Source organism: Mustela putorius, unplaced genomic scaffold (assembly GCF_011764305.1).
Source record: "Mustela putorius furo isolate JIRA1106 unplaced genomic scaffold, ASM1176430v1.1 tig00003836_pilon_pilon_pilon, whole genome shotgun sequence".
In the NCBI taxonomy this organism is placed as follows: domain Eukaryota; kingdom Metazoa; phylum Chordata; class Mammalia; order Carnivora; family Mustelidae; genus Mustela; species Mustela putorius.
The window spans coordinates 34,094,107-34,118,339 of record NW_025421989.1 but is presented as its reverse complement, the minus strand read 5'-3'; the positions used below and the strand labels follow the sequence as shown (position 1 = coordinate 34,118,339).

The 24,233-nt window shown below is 45.6% G+C and overlaps 1 long non-coding RNA gene across 2 annotated transcripts; it reads left to right on the top strand.

Moving 5' to 3' along the window:
• The first annotated feature begins 6,929 nt into the window (after positions 1 to 6,929).
• On the top strand, positions 6,930 to 14,378 carry LOC101689411. 2 transcript variants are annotated; one of them, XR_199636.3, is made up of 3 exons: positions 6,930 to 7,345; positions 10,446 to 10,668; positions 14,051 to 14,378. It is a non-coding gene; the product is annotated as an uncharacterized LOC101689411 (long non-coding RNA). The 2 variants fall into 2 exon arrangements; XR_006609489.1 differs by having other exon boundaries at positions 6,932 to 7,345; positions 10,490 to 10,668.
• Positions 14,379 to 24,233: the final 9,855 nt, after the last annotated feature.

Here is a 24,233-nt window from a genome sequence, read left to right as displayed (position 1 = left end):
TAGCCAAACTATGGAAAGAACCTAGATGTCCATCAACAGATGAATGGATAAAGAAGATGTGGTGTGTGTGTGTGTGTGTGTGTGTGTGTGTGTATATATATATATATATATATATATATATATATATAATGGAATACTATGCAGCCATCAAAAGAAATGAAATCTTGCCATTTGCAATGATGTGGATGGAACTAGAGGGTATTATGCTTAGCAAAATAAGTCAATTAGAGAAAGACAATTATTATATGACCTCTATGATATGAGGAAGTTGAGAGGCAGTGTGGAGGGTTTGGGGGGAGGAAAAGAATAAATGAAACAAGATGGGATTGGGAGGGAGACAAACCATAAGAGACTCTTAATCTCACAAAACAAACTGAGGGTTGCCAGGGCGAGGGGGCTAGGGAGAGGGTCATGGGGTTATGGACATTGGGGAAGGTATGTGCTACAGTGAGTGCTGTGAAGTATATAAACCTGGCGACTCACAGACCTGTACCCCTGGAGCTAATAATATATGTTAATAAAAAACTAAAATATTTTAAAAAAAGAAATGAGATAATAGGATCGTGTTATTTCATATTTCTCATATTATAAGTGCAGTTAGCCATTTTTCCTAACTCTTAGAGCCATTTCTATTTCCTTTTCTGTGAACTGTCTGCTTATACCTTTTGTCTATGTTTCTATTAGCTTGTTGTGCTCATTGATTTCTTTTCAAGTAGATCTATACTTTGTGATATGAGTGGCAACTTTCCTGCTAGTTTGTCTTTATTTATTGGTTTGTTTTAGTTCGTGTATTGTACTTTTTGCCATGCCGACAGTTCAGTCTGATTTTCAGGTAACTAAACTTGTCAACCTTTTCTTTTATGGCTCCTGGATTGCAAATCATACTGACAAAGGCCTTGCTTACTCCAAGGGTATGCAAGAATTTCCTCTTTTTTTCTTTAATAATCTTGAAGATTTCATCTTTCTGCATTTAGATCTTGGATCAGATTTGGATTTTTTCCTATTATATGATATGAGGACTGGATTCATTTTTATTTTTAACTCAATAGCTAACCTGTTATGCCAATGGCATTTATTATTTTGTTTTATTTTGTTTCATTCTCTTTTAGAAAGGGAAAGAGCCAGGGTGGGGGAGAGAGAATCCCAAGCAGGTTCCACACCCAGTGAGGAGCCCAATGTAGGGCTTGATCTCACAACTCTGAGATCATGACCTGAGCCAAAATCAAGAATCAGACACTCAACTGATGGAGCCACCCAGGCAACCCATCCCAGTACCATTTATTAAGCAATCCATCATTTCCCACACTCGTTTGAGATGCCACCTTATAACTAAATTTGCTATATGTATTTGGCTCCATCTCTAGACTTTTCAACCCATTCCATTGTCTTGGGTCTTCCTATCTATAAGCTACCTATATTTTTAAATTAAGTGCAGTTCTAATTTCAGATGTACAGTCTAAAATCACTCTCAAGGATGGGCCACTCTGAAAGCCCCACCTGAAAACCCATCTTTGAGACAACCCATCTTGTTTTATAGGCTATACAATAAAAAACAACTAGGAGAATTACTCTGTTCAGTGAAGGCCTCCAGGGAACACTTGGTGACATGACATGGCTGCTGTTTGATAGAATAGTAATATTGATCATTACAGTTTATTGCTTACAGCTCCAGAGGTACACACCAGAACCCTACACAGAAATGGTCAGTGCCTCTTAGCAATGGTCTCCAGTGTGGCTGGCTTACTTACCAAGAGACCTGCAGATGTCCCTAGTTCCAGCCCCACTTCCCAGCTTCCCTTGCAGCCTTCATTTATCTCCTTCTTACTCAGCAAAGCCACCATTTCATCCAGGACTGTAAGGCTTCTAAGATAATCAAACACATGGCCTCATAAAATTCTGGGCCCCTCTGTCCTAAAGGCCTCAAGGCTGGAATAGCAAACCTAAGTTTCTTTGCCTTCAGTATATGGGAAATTTCAACTCAGACTGGTGAACTATAACATCATTTCCAATGATCTCTGCCTTCTGATATTTGTGTTCCTTTGTAGTCCCCTCCTACACGGCATCAGAGCTGGTATGCATGACCAAGAGAATAAGCAGACATGACAGTGTGTGGCTTCTGTGTAGGTCATGAAGGCATTACAGCTTCTCCCTTGGTCGCTGAACTCCTTGCTCTACAAAAGGCAGCCGCCATGTCCTGAGGACACTCAAGCAGCCCCGTGGCATGACCCATATGGAGAAGAACCTCGGTCCCTGGCCAATAGCCAGCACCAACTCAACATCCATGTGAGACAATCAAACTGAAAGGTGGCAATAGCCCCAAATAACACAGGAGTGCAATCTCATGAGGGAACTTGAGTCAAACACCACCCAGCTGAGCCATTCCTGAATCGCTGACCCACAGAAACCATGCAAAATAATAAACAATGACTGTTATTTTAAGCCATGAAGCTTTGGGGTGATTTGTTTTACAACCTTAGAGATGGGCCATAAAGCCAACAACAGGAGCCCAACATCTGGTCTCTGTCTTCAATGTTCTGGACAGAGAGCCTCACAAGGTCAGGCGCATTGAAAACCCTCGAGAAACAGTCATCGTCATTGTTAATAGTATTCTTTCATTACTACTATTCTTCTACTGATCGTGCTGTGTTGACTGTGGAGTTTCACAGCTCATTCTCTCTCCAGACTGTGAGTTCCCTCAAGGCAGTGTCTTGGTGCCGTTTATCTTTGCCTCTTCAGCTACTGGGCACCACCCAGGACAAGGTAGAGACTAACATGTGTATCTTAGCGGGGTGGCCTGTGAAAGGGTAAAGGCAAATTCAAGTCCAGATACTTGAGCCACATGGGCATAGAACAGGGATATTCTTTGTAGTGCAGGAAAAGGACCATAGAAAACAGGGCAGAGCCAGGCTCTGGGGAACAAGGCAAGGCAAGAGTTTGTCGGGATGTGTGGAGGGCAGGGCAGCCCCGGCCAGGTTGTCCAGATCCTTGCATGAGAGGTTCTACTTTTCTTTTAATGAAGGAAGTTCAAGTTCCCCTACTGAACTCTCTGCCTTTGGTGGGATCTTCTGAGTGTAAAAGATCCTCACTTGTCGCCAGCGTAGGTGCCACCTTGGACCAGTCCACTAAACTCACTAAGCCTTAATTTCCCCTTCTGGAGGCTGAGGCTAACAACAGCCACATGTGAGACTTGGGCACCCCGAGGGTTAAACATGATCAGGCCGGGAAAGCGCTTAGTGGCCTGGCAGGCATGTGGAAAGAGGCCAGGAAATGTCCGCCACTAATCACGTGGCAAGAAAGTCTTAGTGAATACCATCTTTCATTTGCTGGTATCTTGATGCCAAAGCATTTCAGTGATTCTCAAGCTTTTCTGCCTCATTTGCTGAAAGAACCAAGGCCGACTCACGCGCGCGCGCACACACACACACACACACACACACACACACCCCTTCCTTCTGGAAGAGGTTAACTATTGTGACCGGTACAATTAGCCCCTTTCCATCTGATAACAGCCCCATCTAAGGAATTCACAACCGTTAATTAGAGGCACCCGGCAATCTTGTGAGGGAGGAAAATTATCGCTCTGACTCTACACGTGTCTGAAGCAAGTTGCTCTGGGGTAACCCCAGTCACAGAGCCCGGGCCTGAGCAGGGACGGAACAGGATGGAGCCTGCCAGCCCGCAGCCCCTCTACACCGCCTCTTCCCTCTCCCAGGGCTCCAGGGGGCTGACTGGAGGCCCTGCAGTTGTAAGTTCATTATTAAATCATTTCTCACCGAAAGAAGAAAAGGACTCGAAGCTCCACACACCGTGGTTTTTAAAATGCTAGTCTCTCTTCAATAGAAATTGAATTCACTGATGTAGCCCAGGGAAAAGCGAGCTCCTTCCTCCCCTCCAAATGATTCTTTCAGGGTAATATAGCAGTTAAACCTTCAGGTACATAATAGCACGCCGGTCTATTAGCTAAGGCGATTTTATTCTTCAGCTTGCAGCTTCTTGCCTGACAGTTGTCACCTAGACAACCATGTCCCCATGAACTCAAGAGGAGACTGGGGGCGGGGGTGTCCTCTGAGGAGACAGCCAGCCTGATACATCAAATCTTCTGGTGCAAAGGAGCCATTCTTGGCTTTGCGATGTGGAACACACTAAATAATGCATTCGACTGTTGTGTCTTCATCCTTCCATCCCCACCACCGCAGGCCCCTCCTTGCCTGTGACCTTGAAACACTCCCTGAGCTTCCTGCCTTCCCATTCTCCTGTTCTCAGCAAATCTGGTTTGGTGTGAATGTATGTGTGTGTGTGTGTGTGTGTGTGTGTGTGTGAGTGTGTGTGTATGCAGAACAACTTTCCAACCTTGCAGCTTCTTCACTATGGTTTTTATTTTGAAACAAAAGAACTGCAAGGGCAGAAAGTTCTCGGTGCCAATGGGTGAGGAGACTAATCAGACAGAAGCCCTGCCAGCCTCATGTAACCCAGTGAGGAGGAGCCATTGTGCTCTGCCCCCACCTGGGAAGGGCCAGGCCCTGAGGCAGGAAGGGAGAGCCATCCCTCCCGGCCTCAAACCACAAGGACACTATCAGCTTAGAGCAGCCAGGGAGCAAGGGGAACACAATAACGGTTACAGGACAGAGGCCCAAAGTGGCACTTTCCTCACACACCTCAAGCAGGGTGGCAAGGGCAATGAGGGCATTGGTGGCCAACTGTGGTCCCTCCCAGGACTGGGATGAGAAAGCCTGGAAGGCCTGTGGAAGACAGCCAAGAGATATAATGTGATGTCTGCTGAACTGAGGCATCTTGAGGGAGGGGCTGGTTACTCATAAGCTGGGCACATTTGTGATGGGGGGGAATGCATCTAACTCCACGGGCTGGCCACTCACTCAATGCCTACGTGTTCTCCTGAACTCTCTTCCAGACCCTATTGGTTAAGTACTTCCTGGAGGTGCTTGCAAGATGACGACTGTGGGGGAAGAAGGATGCTTCTTTGAATATACCCATCTGTCCCAAGCAGCCCATGCAGCAAACAAGCAAGCTATCCTGTCAGGTCTTAATTTGGGCCTTTGTGGCTCCCAAGACCCCACAAGCTAGACCGTGGCTTTCTCCTTGACAGTTCTCATGGCTATGGTGTGCCTAGGGTCCCTCTGTATGGCAATCAGTCGGTGGCATGCTGGAGTTAGCTCATAACAGCTCACAAGAGCTGACTGTGTGTATCTCTTCTCAGCTCCATGTTTGGTGGCATCACGTAGGCAGCTTAAAATTAGGCATGGTTGGAATATCTGTACCACAGAGATCAGCTACAAATCAGGGCCTTTGTTCATTGTTTAAAAGCTTGCTTAGCAACATACTTCTAGAACCACCTATCCCCCAGGTCCCCAAAATTCTGGTTGATCCATGATGTTAGGATAGGATGACACCATCCTCCCCAACAGAACACCTGCCCTGAGTCTGGTCAGTCAGAGTGCTCCATCCTCTTGGCCATATAATGTGATACAGGATGGGCTTGTGACACACCATAAGCCAATCAAAGCCTTCCTTAAGATTTTAACCAGAGGGCCATCTGGGTGGCTCAGTCGGTTAAGCCTCCCACTCTTGATTTTGGCTCAGGCTGTGGTCTCACAGTTGTGGGACTGAGCCTCACATCAGGCTCTGTGCTCAGTGCAGGCTCTGCTTCAGAGTCTCTCTCCCTCTCACTCACTCTCTCTCAAATAAATAAATAAAATTAAAAAAAGAAAAAGACTTTAACCAGAGCTATGAGGGGATAATGCCCTTCTCCTGCATTCAGCAGGAATAAGAATCCTGTAAGCCTAATGTTGCCATCTTTTTCGGTCTCTTCGCAGACAATAAGGTCAACACAGAAGAGAGCACGAGCAAGAGATGGACAGAAAACAGGGCCCTAATTGCACTGTTTGTACACCTAGAAATATATTACTTCTTTTCTTTTTCTTTTCTTTCTTTCTTTCTTTTTATTTTTTTTTCTTTTCTTTTTATTTTTTATTTTTTTTTAGCTTAAGCTAGATTGAGTTGGGATTTTGTCACTTGCAACCAGAAGAATCCTAATTACAATATATTCCTTCCCTCATACCCTCTTCCTCCAGAGAGCAGCAGATGATGTCAGGGTCCTGCTCATGCCCCCTTGGCACTTGCAGTCCTCATGTGCAGGACTCGATGCCTTCTTACTATAGGCAAATGAGACACTCTTAGGCCACCAGCAGGACAGGCCAGGGCTCTGTGTTTAACACATACAGGGCCAGCTCTAAGCCAATGAGCAGCAGGAGATGGTAGATAAATAGCCCAGCTCCCCGGCTCCCCAGGCAGGACTGCAAGGCACATCGCACATCACTTCCCTGAGATCCCCAGCACAGCCGACCCTTGGTTACCATGGTGGTAACTTGTTTTGACCCTGAATTGTTTTCCCTCTCTTCCCTGTCTCGCTTCTCCACTCCCTACTGATGCCTCCTGGAATCGCCTCTCAGATAAACTACCTGCACCCAAATCCTTGTTGCAAGGTCAGCTTCTGGGGAAATCCAACCGAGAGAAATATACTGTTGCCGGGAAAAAAAAAAAAATCAGGTAATTATGACTAATGATTACTACAACCCAAACTCTTTTGTTCCTATCTTTCTCATCGTCTCTTTATGAAGTTTCTCAGCCCAAGGTGAGTCCTGTTATTTGTTTCCGGTTACCTAATGCCCGGCTGCAGAGTTAGCTTGCGAATGAGTGGGGGGGGCGGTGGCCGTTAGGAATAGAAAGCGGGAGGTCACACTCCTGGTTTTGTGGCCATTATCACGAATTCTGATTTGGAGTTGGCCTATATCTGATCCAGGCTACAAAACATAAAAAATCTGCATGTACCCATAGGTTTTCCTGCAGACACCAATGAATGAGGAGCAAAGGTTTTACTAGATTTTTTTTTTTTTTTCCTGTGAGAAAGTCTGCCTTGGACAGCTGGAGATCCTATCATGTTAAAACGGCTCCCTCCCTTCCACCTGGATTGCTCACACTTACCAAAGGCCGTTGGAGACATCTTAGCCAAGAAACCCATAACTGTCGGGGAACTGTGGGCTGGATTGACCTTTTCCCACAGGGAGAGGCCAACTCTCCCCGGCGGTGTGTGACACTTGGGAGTGTGCCTGCTCATAACCCCAGCCACAGGCATGCGAGTGCGCGTGCGTGATGAGAGCCACGCCCATTCTTCCCGGAGCCTGCGCTCCTTCTACTTCACCAGGCATCGAGCTGCCAAGCTTTACAGCTCCCAACACCTAGATACCTGTATTTTTCCAAAGCCTTGGTTTGGGAGTCATTTCCTGATGCGTTACAGCTCCTTTGGACTGAGTATGCTTCCGACGTCAGGGTAAGTGGGTAGGAGGGACTAATTAAACGGATTTAAGTGAAAGACTTTGCGGTATCAGATGAAAAGAGTCCAAATCTAAATTGCCTCTGCTAATGCTTCCAGGAATTAAGGATCTTTAAGGAGAAAAACACAGAAGATGGTATGGCATGAGAGAAAACCTTAACTCGGCATGTGAATACCTACATGACAATTCCAGCTCAGTCACTGCCAAGCCATCTGGCAGCAGGGACAGTGGTCCTAAATACAGACAATGGGGCTCGATTGCCTGGGTTTAAATCCCAGCTCCACCACTTCCCAGCTGTGTGACCATGGGCAAGTTAAGTAACCTCTCTGGGCTCAGCTGCCTCCTCCACGAAGTGGGGATAGTAATGGCACCTGTCTTGGAGGACGGACATAAGCATGAAATGAATTCATAGCTCTCAAGGGTTCAGAAGAGTGCCTGACACCTAGGAAGCTTCCACAGGTTTTCTCTCCTCAGCGGTCACAATCTCTCTGGGCCTGAGTCTTTTCAGCTGTAAATGGAGGATTCCTACCTGGCCTATATTTTTGGGTTTTATGAGGACAAAATGACACAATGTTATTGGAAGGGAAAATCTGATAAAGCATAATATAAATTTAGGTTGTGATTAAATCAGCTCAAGGTTTTGTGGCCGACGATCCTCTCCTAAAAGAGCCGGGGTGGGCATTTAGAGGCTTGGTTAGTCTTGACTTCCGGGGAAGGAAACAAGAGCTCAGGGAAACACACCCTCCCCTCTACAAGGGTCGGACATATGGCTAGCAGCTGGGATTTATGCAAAGCATTCTTTGAATTAGTCCAAAAGCCCCACTGTTTGGTTATTGCCCCCAGCGCAGCCATAAAACCGCAGCTCACAACTGCCTGCAGGTTGTTGTATCCCCAGCCCATGCTCACCCCGGCCCCTTTCCGGCTGCCTAGCCGTGGCCACTCTGAGCTCCCTGGCCCCAGAGCCACCTGCGTGTCCTCTGGCTAACTCAATTTGCTGTCAAAAAGGAGGAAGTAATTAAATGGGGGACATGTCAGTCCCACCACAGGCTCTGGAAAAGTCAATAAAATTTAGTCACCAGAATGGGAGCTGATTTTTAACCACTCTGCTATAAACCATGACACACACAAAAGATGTGAGCTTCAGGTTACATAGGGACCAAGCCCAGGAACCCGGTGCACAGCAGTTTGCCTTCTGTGGGGCAGAAGGAAGGAAAATGGAGTACTACTTACTCCAGTGAAATGTGAGGTGAGAAAGGAAGGGAAGATATCTTGTTTCTTCCAAAACTCTGTGCCCCGAAGAGACTAGGGGGAGGGGTATTGGCAGTGGTGAAGAGGAGACGAATGGAAAACAGGACAAGATAATATATTGTTACTAGACAGGCCAGTCGGGCTCTGGGAAGCAGTGTATAAGAGAATCAACCATTAGACAGCAGTCCAATTAGCAACGTTGTTGGGGGCTCTCTATTCCAATACACTCTGCCAGTTCTGTTTCACTCTGCTAGTGTCTGAGTGGATTTTCTCAGCCTTTACAAGGCCCTGTCCCTGAGGAGCTGCAGGGAGAAGAGGTTTGGAGGGAAGAACCAGAGCATATGGGAAACAGGATTCTGCTTGGCTGACCTGATGCACCCTGCCCGCCTGGCAGGCTTTTCCCTCGCATCAGTTCCTTTTGTGCTTTGTAAATCACGAACATGAAATCAGTATCACTGACCACTTTGTGAGAAATTCCGGCTATGATCTAGTAGGGCCAGCATCCAGATTTTGCCAAGAGCGATCACAGTGGCTTGGGGTGGAGAGAGTGGAGAAGGTCTGTGAACAGGAGGCTTCCTTTTCACACATCAGAGACATCACAACAGACCCAGAGTCATAGAAATGTGCTGAGTCACTCCATGCCTGGAGACTCAGCTCTTTTTGCAAAAAGGCCTAGGAACACTTTTGTTTCACTTCCCCCCACCAAAAGTCAAAGGTGACTTATTTTTTTTTTAAGATTTTATTTATTTGAGATAGATTGAGAGAGAGAGCACAAGCAGGGGGAGCAGCGGGCAGAGGGAGAGGCAGGCTCTCCCCTGGGCAGGGAGCCCAGCACAAGACTTGATCCCAGGACTCCGGGATCATGATCTGAGCTGAAAGCAGACACTTAACTGACTGAGCCACCCAGGTGCCCCAGAGGTGACTTATTTAGGAATTACAGTGAAATGCTAAATGCAAAATGCAGAGCATAAAACAGCCCACAACTATCTTAATTAAAGTTAGTAGTTAACCTTCATTGAACACTTCTTACTAATTTTAATCCTCACAACTTTCCTGGATAGTAGGTTCTAATATCATTGCACCTATTTAACAGATGAGAAGACTGAGCCCCAGAGAAATGAAGTAACATGCCCAAGGTCATGTGGCTGAAGAGTGGTAGAAATGAGAATTGAATGGTCAGTCATTCAAGATTTACTTCCTGTCAGCTCTCCATGCTAGCAATAGAGGACACTTTCCGGATGCTGGGCAGATTCCCAGAACTTTTCATGTACATTATCTCACTGGATAAGCAAACACATCTCGTGAGGCAGGAGTGCTTGCCCCCAATTTAGAGATGCAGAAACTGACATAGAGGAGGATTAAGTGGCCCTCACAATATTATAGAGGGGGAAATGAAGAGCAGAAGTCGAATACCCCTTCTGGTCTTCTTTTCTCCATACCCCTGAGGCTTCAGTATACTAAGTGTTTACATATGGCAAGCTCCCATCGGCCCTAGTAAAATGTGCAGCACTGCTCTCCAGGAAGAACCCCCTCCTCTGCTTCGGGAGACAGATGTGATGGCTTCCTCACTGACCACATCCACCCTACCAGTGACGTGCACTCGTATTTCCTGCGAGGTGGCCACACGTGGCCACGCGGGTTGTTCTGCAAATGGCCTCAGCCCATCTGTGGAGGCACTGTTGACCTTGTAGATGTGGTAAATTTATCATTTTAGTAAGATAATTTTCCAGTAGATGGCAGTAATGTGTCTTGAGGAAGGGGTGGGCACCTCTTCCTAATTCATGCAAAGGCAGTGTAGGGGCAAGTGGGGCCCCTGATGTTGTCTGTTTTAAGTTCTTTTACCCGTAGGAGCAAGATGGCATTGATCCTTCTGTCTTCTCTTCCCGCTTAAGACCTAAAATGGGAGATTTCGCTCTTTAAAAATTCATCTATTGATATTTAAGAAAATGCTTACCAGGCACCTCGAATGGAACAGTTCTGTACAAGGTAGACCTACCATGGTGAACAAACGAAACAGTCCCCACCGTCTTTGTTCTGGAAGCTCAGTAAAGGAGCATGGAAGGCATGAAAGGTCAGTGCAGTTTAATTGGCTTACCCTTTCTCTCTATTCTGTACATTATGAGAGCTCAACAGCAATAACAGCTCAACTCTTTGGACTCCTTTGCAGCTAGAAGTTGTCATGGGACCCAGTTCTGCCCATGCGACATAAAGAGTAGTCAATGGACACTCACTTTTCCCCTTCTCCCTTCTTTCTGGATGGAATACAGATGCTATGCCTGAGTAGCAGCAGTCATCTTGTAAACATAAGGACAAAATGTACTTGCTATAGACAGCAGAGAAAGAGGAGAAAAGGAGCCTGAGTCTGGTGTGGCATTATTGAGCTGTAAGAATGGTGCTGAATAGCCTATCTTATTTGGGGAGATAAATAAACCCCCATTAAATTACCATCAGCCAAGTTTTTTTATTACTTACGGCTAAACATGACTGTAACTCACACAAGGAGCCAGACATTAATCAGTATAAAAAAATAAATGCGAATAAATGCCACACTAGAGAAGTACAGAGCACTGTGGAAAGGTAAGCTGAGGCACCTGACCAACTCAGAGGCAATTAAAGCTTTGTGGAGGAAATGACATTGAATCTCAGTAACCAGGGGGTTGGAGTGACATGCCTTTGGTAGAGTAAAAAAAAAAAAAAAAAATTGGACAAAGGCCTTGACGGGGGAGGAAGCATATACATTGGGGGTAGAGAGAGAGGGACAGTCTACACAGGTACACAGGTAAATCAGCCCCTGGGGATCAAAATTGTGACCTTACCCTCTTTGCTTAGTTCGTTAACCAACAGGATTGACTAACCACCACCAGCTAACCACTCAGACATCGCCAAGGGGAAGGAATGCTAATGGAGGATTTCCCCTTGGCCTGGCTGAATTTGAAAGGAAATTAAGATCACTTCTGATTATTCACATCAATAGAAGGCAAGGAAGATGCCCAAAGAGGGTCGATATAAAAGTACTGGGAGGATGATGAATATCCACACAACCTGGCACACCATACATGTTTGTTGAATGAACAAATGATGGCAGTGAAAGTAATTTCAAACTGTGAAATGATGCACCCATCATTACTTCCAGTCTACGATGTGTTGTACCATACTCAATCTTCAATGTCTAGTTCACAAAAGATAACAACAGAAATCCTTTTATGTTCTTGCCAAGTACAGGGTTCAGGATGCTGTCTTCCTATTGGTGAATCTTGGCTTTTGCCCTTTTCTCTGCAAAGGGAGAGGCTTTCTCTGTCGAAAAATCAATCCTCTGAATGCTCGCCTTTCTTCTACTTTCCCTCTACCGGATTCTCCTGACCTTCTGGATCACTTCCTATAAAAAAATGTTTCTGTTTCAAACCCTGGTGAACTATTCATTTGCCTGACCATCACAGACAGATCTTCAGCTCTGCCTCTGGGAATATTGCTTCTCTCTTTCTACTTTCCCTCAGGGAAATGGCAGTCCCTCCATGTCCCACCCCACTTCTCACCATCCTTGCTCCAGCCCACGCTCACCCTACGGGGCCCCACGTGCAGCCTCTTTTTGGCCACACAGTGCTTCTTGCCAATCTTGAATGGCACTCGGCTCCAGCGCCATCTCTCCCCTCTGCCTGAATCACTATACCTGCTTTATTTCCATTTTACTGTGGGCAATAGGCAACCCCTCCCCCAGGAAGCCTTCCCCTACACTCCAGCCACATGGCTTTTCCTCTCCACACTCAGATAACCCTGGGCTATCAGGTCCTGCTCCCTGCTCAGTCTCTCCCACTGGCCAGAGGACTCTAGGAGGTAAGGACTCTGCCGTCCTGTTCACTGGTCAATCACCAGCCTTCAAGAACAATTATAACACACGGCAGGCATGGAGTGAATACTTACTGTGGTCACATTATAGCGGATTCCTTTCTATTTTCCACATGATTATAAGCTCCTGGAGGACATGGTTTAGGTATTCTCCATCTTTGCAAACTCCCAACTAGGGACAAAGTCTGACACAGGATAAGGAAAGGGGAGGATGTTTAACCTGGAGAAGAGTTAATTGGGTAAGAAGCAGGGAGGACCCACTCTCTGTCTTTAAATATGTGAACGGCTGCCAAATGGACTAATCTAAAGCTACTTCAAGTATGGTCCCCAGACCAGCAGCAACTGCAACACCTGGGAACTCACACTGTTGCTCAGGTCCCACCGCAGACCCACCAAACCAGAAATTCTGGGATGGGACCTGGGGCTGCTTTGAGGAGCACTCGGGAGGGTTGCGATGCATGCTACAGCTTGAGAGAAGACTTGGGCTAATGGTAAGCATATTCTGGGTTAAGAAGGAGACAGTTTTCCATTGAATACACAGAAAATTTCTCTATGGGTCTCTCCAGTAATGGCAGAGGCTGCCTTGTTAAGTTCCCCACAGCTCTACAGGTCCTGGAAAGGCAGAGGAACCTCCCATTAGGCCTCTGTTGGGATTTTATGCTTTGATTATGACACTATTGAGCCAGCCAGGAGACAAGAGACCGGAGTAACAAAAGCCCTTCAGGAATGTCCCATGGATCTCTGGCTTGCAGGATCGGGGGCTGGGGACGGTTGAGGGGGGTCCCTCCAGCCAGACCAGTTCTACCTCTCCAGCTACCTGGAGCCCGAGGGGTGGGGGAGTCAGTGGGGCAAAGGTGACACAGGCAGGAGGAGGGCAACCATATTCATCTTTTTATTTTCAAAGATTTTTATTTATTTATTTGACAGAAGTAGGCAGAGAGGGAGAGAGGAGGAAGCAGGCTCCACACTGAGCAGAGAGCCTGATGTGGGGCTCGATCCCAGAACCCTGGGATCATGACCTGAACTGAAGGCAGAGGCTTTAACCCACTGAGCCACCCAGGTGCCCCTCATCTTTTTAATTTGAGAAAGGCTTTATGGCTGCAGAAGGAAAAGAACCTTGCAGTTGCAATAATAGAAATAGCAAAAGTTAACATTTATCAAGCATTTACTCTGTGCCGGGTGCAGTGCTAACTTGCTTGGCAAGGATTTTCTCATTTGATTCTTCCAAGAACCATATAAAAATCGCTAATACCTCTTAACTGAAATAAGGAAATAAAGTGAGAAAGAGGCAAAAGGCCTTCTCAAAAGATCATGCTGTTAATAAAAACAAGAGCAAGAACCCAAGCCTTCTGGCTTCAGAGTTTCATCTCATGACTTCGATTCTGTGCTCCTTAACTCTAAGGAGTTAAATGTTATATGTTCAGGATCCAGAAGGTCTTCAGCCAGGGCCAATGAGATGCCCAAGCAGCAGAGCTGGGGGAGGAGAGTGAGCTATGAAGAAAATGGGATTGGCCAGGGTGGGCTAGAATATATGACAGCAACAACCCCCACCCCCCAACATCTCAGTGCCTTAAAACAACCAATGTTTGCTTTCTGCCCCCCCCCACCAGGAAGTCCATCACAGATGTTCCTAGGTGGGCTGCTTTCCTAGGAGTACTCCTCCCACCTAGGTCAGACCCAGGAACCTTCCACTGTTGGCTCCATCTTCCCCTGGAGCCCCAGGGACCATCTGTCCCCACCAGCTGACCGGAAAAGACTGGGAGCAAGGGAAGGACCTCACCAGTTACTCGAGGGGCCATACCTGGGAGCCAAGTGGGCCACCTCCCCCACATTGTACTGACCAGAACTAGTTCCACAACCCTTCATCAGTGCAAAGGAGCAAGCACAAAGCTCTTTTTGGGACTTCGGAAGACAATAAAAGGCTGGTCAGCACTGGAATTATCACTGCCACAGAGTGATTTTTTATTTTCACCCATGAAGGGGCAAACTCATCTCTAGACACAATCTCTGAACTACTTGGATGGTAAAACACTTTAGGTCCTTACACTTCTAGGTGTAGACTTATACAGAAATTATGTATATGCCCTTAAGCCAACATATGTATGAGATATTTGATTTGCTTGATTTCTTTGTGTGTGTGTATGTGTGTGTTTTAAGTAAAGAAATATATACTAAGATATGTTTCATTATTTTCTGCTTCCACCCCATTGAACTGGCTTGACACCCTCTAGCATGATTATGCCCCGCTCTAGAGACCCATGCCTGGGAGCTCTTAGAGCTGCCCAGAGGGGAGGCAGTTGGCTGGGCTGGAAGCAAGGGCTCCTGGGGCACAGTGATTTCCCAGGGATGTCCCAGCATGGTGGGCAGAAGTGGGCAGAGAGCAGGGAGGGGAGTGCTCTGAGCCATCCTGTATCTCTCTCCGTGGAGGACTCCATCCTCTTCCTCCCTCCCTCTGCCCAGATCTCTGACTTAGGTGCCAGTGTGATATGAGAACCCTCCTATTAGGTGGAAGTAACTGACCCCCTAAGCCCACTCTGACTCTAAGTTTCGCCAGTTCCATGAACACCTGGGGAGGAGCAGCAGCAAGGTGAGAGGTCGGAGGGCTGCCTTGATTCACTGCTTCACTGATGTGCCAATATCAGAGGGGAAGAGGCAGGATAATACTGTTTGAAATCTGAGTTAGCTGTTAATATATGGCCTGTGGGGATAAGCTGGTATGAAATTCAGAAAGACAAATGGGAGAGTGTAAAGGAATAATGATAGTGATAACTAGCTCTTATGGAGTGCTTACCGTACGCCAAGCCTGTTTCAAATACTTCATCTCCATTAATACACTACAGTCCTTTGAAACAGATATTATTATTAACTCTGCTCATTTGATTGAATTCAATCAACCAAATTGAATTTGGAGGAGGAAACTGAGGCACAGATAGGTTTAACTGAAGGATGTAGGGGTTTACTAAAGCCCAGCGTGGCCCACTGACCAACAGCATTGGCCTCCCCTAGGAGCTTACTAGAAATGCAGAACCTGGGCCCCACCCAGGACCATTGAATCAGAGCTCCCCGGTTTAGTAAGACCCAGCCCCTAGGGGATAGAGACCATTAGAGCCTGAGAAAGACTGAATTAGTGAGGCAACAAGGTCTTATTCAGCCCACACCATCAGTGGCCTTTTGTTTCAAGAAATTGTTGCTTCTCCAGTGCTGAAGTTAGGCAGGAACCTGCCAAGCTAAATTCTTCCTCTCTGTGATCTAGAAGTGATATCTGCCATTCCCAAATGCCAAGTGTTAGGTTACGATGGCCAACATTTGGAATGAAAAAAAAAATATCATTATTTCCCAAAAGAAAGAGCTCAGGAAATTGGTATATACAAAGATATGATTGGTTCCTACTTCTCTTTCCCATGGCTCTAAAACAACAGTGGTGAAGAATGAGACTCCGAAATGAGTTGACCTCATTCAACTTCATAGCCCGCATTGCTGTGTAGTCAGACAAGTCATTAGTCTGCCTTAGCCTCATTGTCTTTCTGGGCAAGATGCAGATGCATGTAACATAGGAACAGGCTGTACAGCTGTCAAGAGGATTAAATAAAATAATCCATGTGAAACAGTACTGTGAACACATAGTTGATACTCAGTAGAGTTGAACTTGACCGTTACGAAGGGTGGTCATAGATGATTCTAGCTTAGGTTTATAATCTCGACTAAGATTGTTCTGGGTGCCCTGGAATGGGCTGTGTGTGTCTAAATCTCAAGACAGAATGAACAATTCGTTTAGAAGTTGTTATAAAAGCAATGGATGTTAGAGACCCCAGCTTTGCGCAGGTCAAAAAACCCGTTGCGTAAATGAACCATCAAATACTGAAGCACAAATACCTTCACTTTGAAAGGAGACCTTAGGAGCAGTTCTATCTTCCAGATGATTCAGAGTTGATTTGACTGTTTTCCTCTGTATTGTTTCAAGCTGTTCTTTCTAGAGGGCAACTCAGAAGGTTGGCACCTTCAGTTATTTTGCGCAGTATTGAGGAAAATTCTGTAAAATACCAGGATTTTTCTCAAAAATATGTGTCAATGATAAATTTAAATAAGAAGGACAGATCCAGGGTGTGTAGCTGATAAAAACAAAAAGGGAGTTTTCCGTGACCCTAAATACTTTTGTTTTTTCTGTTTGTAATTACATATACCATTTGTTTCTAGAGTCATTTACATTTATCTGGGCAGGGTTCAACAGCAGTTCAGGCATACCCATTCCAGAATTATTTCACCTACTTGGTACAATTCTTTTTTTTTCTTTTTTAATAATTAAAATTTTTTTTTAAGATTTTATCTATGTATTTGACAGAGAGAGAGATCACAAGTAGGCAGCCAGAGAGAGAGGGGGAAGCAGGCTCCCTGACGATCAGGGAGCCCGATGTAGGGCTCGATCCCAGGACCCTGAGATCATGACCTGAGCTGAAAGCAGATGCTTAACCCATTGAGCCACCCAGATGCTCCTCAGTACAATTCTTGAGCAAATTTTTGTTCATTTTGGCCACCAGAAACTTCCCTCATAATATATAGAAGGAACCGCTGTGTAGCGAGTGGCCAGCTATCCTCAGCTAGACCATTGTGTGGAGAAAACACAGTCCCAGACCCACTCTGGACCACCAGGCCCATCCTGTGACCTCACACAACTCACTCAACCTCTCTGGACCTTCCTTGGTTGCCACAGCTTTCACATCAACATTCAGATAGCTGGCCCAACTCCCCCACCATCCTCCTCTTATAGTGAAGAGTAGATGAAAGAAATTCACAAGTGCTAAGCCAAAGGCATATATAAATTTTGGTCCACTAATATTTGTTTTACTTCTTTTATGTTGTTTAGATGTGGAGAGCTAAATGAAAAATATTTTTCCTATTCCCATGGAAGATAAAGAGGAGAAGATTCCATTCATTATCTCTTTCTATTAAAAGCCTATATGGGGGTGCCTGGCTGGCACAGTTGGTTGAGCGTCCGAGTCTTGGTTTCTGCTGATGTCGTGATCTCAGCGTTGTGGGATTGAGCGCCATGTCAGGCTTCCTGCTGAGCAGGAATCTGCTTGTCTCCCTCTCCCCTTTCCCCTGCTCGCCCTCATGCTCTCACTCTCAAATAAATTCAAATAAAATAGTTTTTTTAAAAAGCCTCCGTGTGTGTGTGTGTGTGTGTGTGTGTGTGTGTGTGTGTGTAGTGGTGATTTGAAAAAGAAAAGCAGCCAGAAAATAAAAGGGAGACCCACACAAACAGAAAGCCATGGGGATCAATGTCATTAGGAATCCTGGTATGAGCACTGACTAGCTGTGTGACCTTGTGTAAGCCCTGTCACCTCTTGAGGCCTCAGTTTGCTCACCGATAAGATGAACAAACCAGACTACATCATCTCTCGTGTCTTCTCAGCTTTCAGTGATCTATGGTGCTCTCCCCAGTCAGGCTCAACAAACCAGTCACCTCCCCTACATGACAATGATGAATAAGTCAACTCCCAGAAGCAGGGTGGAGCCAGTCCAGACCCTGTCCACAACCTTGTAACATAGGGCTCTGGCCTTCCCAGGGAAGGTTGGCCTTTCTGTTTCCATAGCGGACCAGGAGTGGTAGCAGAGGAAATGCCATGAAGGAAGAAAGAGGGGGAAAGGAAGACGAGTTGCCAGGATGTAACACTCTGTACTAACAATGTACACCATGACTTGTAGTTTTCAAGATATTTTTATGAATAATATCCATTTTATTGACATTGTGATGAGGGTGAGACCATGACATTTACTATATATCCCATGCCTGCCATGGCCTGGGCCTAGCACATAGGATCAGTACATGTTTATTATAAAAAAAGAATCGGTGAAAGATCTCATCTCATCTGGTGATGTAGGTGTGGTTATTTTCCCCATATTTAGCTGAGGAAACAGATTCAGGAGAGGTAGCTGATTGCCGAAGTTTGCCTGGCAGTGAAGATGAGCTGTGATTTGGCTGTGTCTTCCATTTCTTAAACCTCTGCTTGTTCCCTATGTCATCATTCCAGTGCTAAAGGTTATTGAGAAATGGCCACACATTCTTTGCAGCTTCTCCCATCAAGAAATTGAGTCCTTTTATCCACCCACTGAATTCTAAGCATGGTCACTTGACTGCTTTGGCCAACAGGATATTGGCAAATATGCTGCAAGCAAAGCCATGAGGAATACTTGCATATGGAGGCTTGCCCTTTCTCACCACTGGGAACACTGCCATTGCCAGGTGAAGAAGCCCAGGGCAGCCCACCGGAAAGTGAGGAACCGTGTGGACCAAGAGGCTCGAGCAACCCCGGCTATCTCAGCCATCCCCACTGAGGCTCCTAACATTTGAATGGGACCATCTCAGATCATCAAACTCAAAGAAGAAGCCACAAAATCATAAGCAGAAAAATTATTGTTGCTTTAAGCCACTCAGGTTGGGGTTGATTTGTTACACACCAGAAGCCGGCTGATACAAATAGCATCCTTCCACTCCCAGGGCTTCTGATGTTTCATGGTGACTATTATTTGATGCTGAATTGCCCTTCTTTCTCCCACAACCTTGAAGTCATTCCTCATGTAAACACATATGCACACACTAGCACATATGCAAATGCACACAGATGCCTAGGGAAAAGAAGGGGCACCAGCTTTTATAGAACTTTGTTTCGGCATGTGAAGGAGGAATTCTAAGCCCTTCTCTCCTTGTAATCAGCAGCCAGCTCATGGTTGCCCTTTGTCTCACTGTCAACGGGCTTTTGTGGGGGAGTCTAGAGTAGAGAAGCAGGAAAAAGGAGATGGGAAAATAGAACGGAGGAGAAAAGGATTCTCACCTGGGGATTCTGGCCATAAGGAGACTTCAGGCTTAATCACAGAGCTGCAGGCTCCTAGCCTCTGCCCACAAACTGGGATCAATGAGTCAGCTGGAGGCCTTTGACCCAGGTGAGCCAACAGAATGGACACCACCCACCATCTCCGTTAGCCAGCGACTCCTGGGCCTGGTGAGGGCAGCTGACCGGCCAACTGCGGGTGGTTATGCAAAAACCAAGGTTACAGCAAAGAAAGTTCATATCTTTCCAGAGCCTGGCATCTCTTGGATTGGCACCGTTGGGTCCTGCCTGGCTTTTCAAGTTAGCAGCTGCCAACTGGCAGGAGCCCGTGCCCGCAGCTGCTGCTCTTGCCACCTTTCATGGTCTGTCACTGGGACCATTTCTGTGCTCTGGTTGTGGTCACAGAACATCTGCAATTAACCAACCGTGAGGGGCCTGCTAGCTCACCCAGGAAGACAACAGAGTGGGGGAAAAAACTGCTAGGAGGAAAGGAACAAAACACAGCCCGTTGCGGGAAGCCCAGCAGAATTGCCAAACCGCCTGGTGAAAGCAGAGACCACAGCAGACAAGGCAAAAGCACCTGAGCCCAGGAAGACTGCCCAGCACATAGTAGGTGCTCAGTACAGCCTTGTGGGATGAAGGAATACAAATAGCCCAGCTGCAGAAGCAGGGCTTATGTCTGTTCTCAGATCTTACTGCAAACAGGTTTGGCCCTCCTTGCTAAAACCTGCCTCTGCTCCCCAGGTCACCTCTGACCCTTGAGATGAGAGGGACTCCAGGCCACATTTAACTGCCGGCACAAATGCCTCCTGATTACCTTGGAAACTGAGATGGGGGCCATCAGCTTCCTTTCCTAGCGAACTCGGTGCAGATTAGATCAAATAAATTAGCATCCTCCATCTCAATCACATCGCTCGATGGAAACAACTTTATGTGCTAAGGCAGGGGTTAACTTAAAGTTCCCTGCCTCCAAATAAAGATTTACTTATGTGTTTATTTATTTATGCCTCATCTCCCTGCACAAAAGGTTTAAGACAGCAATGGAAAAATATCAAATGCAGCATTCTATTTTCAATCTGACAAGCCTGGAGAAGAAGGAAGATTTTTTTGTTGTTTTTTGTTTTTGTTTTTGGTGTTTGTTTGTTTTTTTTATGTTTTCCTGGCAGCGTCTTTTGACCTACACTTGGCATTCTGTGTAATGTCCATGTGCAAGAGATTGCAATGGTGGGAAGGTCACGGGTCATGCCATGTCAGCGCAGCCCACGCAGGGGGATGTGAACCTCCAGGCCTATCGGAGCTGAACCTCTGGCCAAATGAGGTCATGGGACAGGAATGTCAATTCTAGAGAATGTATGCTTTCTGGTTTTACAATACAATTTGGGGAGGTGAAAGATCGTGTCATTACAAAGTCAATAGAGTTCAGAGCAGAGGGCAAGAAAGGAGGGGAGTGGGAGTAATGTTTGCCAATTTGTCAGGCTCTAAGTCCCCATATCTCTCTTTACGCAATCAAGAGTGATCATCGGCAGCTTCTGGGGAAATATCGCAGTCCTAATATTTTCAGTGGAACAATTATGTGTTTGTAAGTTATATACAACACCACTGGAAGAAGGACAGGCAGGACAGATGACCCACAGGCAGGCTCAGTGATAAAAATTGGCTTAAGGAGGCAGCCTGGGGTGGTTGGAAAGAATCACCTAGGCTATAAGGATGATGGAGGGATAAAGGGGGCAGAAGATACAGCCTTGAGCCTAGCAATGATGGCAACTCAACCAGAGATGGGCTCAGAATTCCAGACACAAGCTGTTCCCCAGGGGAGGCTTGTTTTCAGTTGGTTGACTTGTTTCTCTTTAACATGAAATCGTTTTCAAAAACAGAAAGGCAGGAGGAATTTTACAGTGAACATCCATATACCCAACACCTAGGTTTGACAATTAACATTTTGCTACAGTTGCTTTATTACATATCTAGCCCTTCATCCATCTGTCTGGCCATCGTATTTTTACCTTAAGGAGGGCACATGATATAATGAGCACTGGGTACTATATAAGATTGATGAATCACTGAACTCTACCTCTGAAACTAGGAATACACTCAATGTTAATTAATTGAATTTAAATTTTAAAAAAGGGAGTTACAGATGTCAGTTCACTACCTCCCAAATACATCCATACTTGTGTCATTAATGGTTGGTTGTTCAATATTTGGTGTTTTTGCCTCTTGAGATTAAATCTATAGATAATGAAACACACATACATATCTTCAGTTAGTACTTGACAAATTCCAGCAAAGACATAAAACAGTGCAAGCCAAATCCAATCAAGATAAAGAGCATGGCCATCAACCAGAAAGTTCCCTCATACCCCTTCCCAGTAAATCCCCACCCCTAACAATCAGAGGCAACCATTGTGCTTTTTTTTTAACCACCATAGATTAATTTTATATATTCTAAAGAGTCCTATAAATGGAATCATACCATATTCACTCTTCTGCAAGTTTTCTGTCAGTCAACATAACATTTTTAGAATCCATCTATGCTGTTATGCTTATCAGTGCTCATTCCTTTTTATTGTTCAGTAGAATTCCATTGTACGAATTATTACATTTTGTTTATCCGTTCACCTGTTGATGACTACGTTGATTGTTTTCGGTCTTTCTGGCTATTAAAAATCATTTTGGATTGATGTAAATATACAAACTGAAAGGTCTCAGTGCAATTGGCCTGTCAACTCACATATTCAACTTTCAACTGTCCTGCAGTTAACCTTAAGTGTCAGAGTTGAGAGTTGAAAGCCAAAATAACTCACAACTTAATCTGACTTCCACTCAATGATGTAGATCGATTTTATTGCTTCGTAAGGTAAGAGACAAAAATTTTGAGAGCTAATTTACATAAAGAGAAATAATCGGTACTATTTCATATCAGCTGGGGTCTGAGGAGGTGGAGTAAACTTATGTTTGTGGTCTGTCCTCACCAGAAGGAAGGGTTACCCACCCCTGTATTTCTCACTTCTCCCACCTGGACAGGTTTTCAGGATGGAAACGGCCCCACCTAAAGTCAAGCAAAACTCAAAACCTCAGGGTCCATGAAGTGTCAGTTCTCCAAATGCTGGTAGAAAAAAACCTTTTGTGCTCTTTCTGAAGAAAATACAGAGAACACCTTTATCTTCCCCACACCTTCACTTCCCATTCTCTCCTCAACCCACTTCAGTTCCACTGTCAATCTCAGCACAGTGTCAAAGAAGATGAGCACCGAGACATTTCCCCTGGGTTTGGCTTCCATCGGCAATGTTAGAAAAGACAGTTCCAGTGAGGTGGTGGGGATGGGGAGGAGTTTAACATAGCCAGAGAGAAATTGAGAGAACAGAGCTAAGGAGAGACAGAGAGGACCCTGTGAGATGAAGCTGGTATAATAAAGGAAGTTTCTAAAACCAATCTTCACCCATTTTCAAAGTTCAGCTAGATCCAACCCACCTGGATCACCACCTTACGTCTCAGGGCCACTGTCCCTTCACTTCTGTCTGGGTAGGAAGCTCGGCACTCTCCCCAGACACCTCTTAGTCTCAGAATAGCACCACCTGTGTCTTCTGCAGCAACCAGAGTGTCCTCCTCTGGTCCTTGCCCCAGCCAAGGAAGGCACTGTCTTGGATGGCTGTCAATGCCTTGGCAGGTATCATCTTTGCTACCCTGAGATCAGTGATTCTCTGGACCCTGGAATTCTTCCCTTCTGCACTGGCCCCTTCTGTCTCTCTCATTCCGGTTGCCTGAACAGAGTTCATGTGAAAATTGCCAAGGCTGCTTCTGGCCTCAGGTGAAGCTTGGCCTCTTGACTATTATTTTATGCTACCAGCCCAGGCTTTGCTGGCAGCCTGAGACTTTATTGACAGCTTTGCCATGTTCCTGGGAATCCCCAAGGTTGCCCTGGGCTCCCTCTCACATCACTGTCCTTATTCACTTCTAATTCCATCTCTTCTCATTTTAAAACCCTCGACATCCCTATTGAGTCTCCCATGCAATTCCAGTTTCCATGTAATGGGAAACATCTAGGTCTCAGTTCATCTGTAGAACAGATATGATTAAAACCAACCCACATCCACTGAATGGTTCTTGACAGGACCATTGCCATCTATGTTCTCCCCAGTGACCCAGTCAAGTTTCTCTACCACCGTTACACCCAATCCCCATTCCCACACTCCTAGTCATGCGAGCTTTCACAATCCTTGTATGGCTGGTACCCAATACCAAAATGCTTTAACACATGGTGGCAAGAGCAGATAGACTTTCTACGATGTGGAAATTCCTCGACGGGGCATCCTTGCACATGCCAGCTATCATGTTGTGTTGTAAGAAAATGATGCTCTCGTGTGAAACAACTGTGTCACTTGGTTCGTTCACACTATTTTGTTCCAGGACATTATGCTTTCTGTTTCTGTTCTTGGCTTCCATAGCTTCCTTTCTCACTCCTTTGGTCCTGTCAGCTATCAGTTCTATCCTCCGGTGTCATTGCATCTGCCTCCAGCATCACTGACCACCCCATCTTCCAATCTGTCCTTTCTAATGAAACATGTTGGGAAAAGGACACAAGCTTCAAGAGATGACAATATACAAACAGGTACCATGCCTGGAATATTACAGCTACTCAAAATAGGTTTTAAAATATTATCAACTTAAAGAAAAACTTTTCTGATAAAACACATAGAAAGTCTAGATAAAAATATGACACTATTCCTCCCCAGGTTGAAAAAAAAAGTGCAAAGCTTCACTGAAAAGAATGAGAAACCCCCAAATTCTCTATTAGCAAAGGGAAATGAAAGTCAGAGCAATAAATTCACACTGGCACCATGGAATCCCCCAGAAGCTTCAGCCCAGATATAGGCCACTGGGGACTGAGATGAGGACTCTGACACTCTCCCACACACAGAAGCTAGAAGCCTCAGAAATCATTCCCATCCACTAAGACTAATACAAT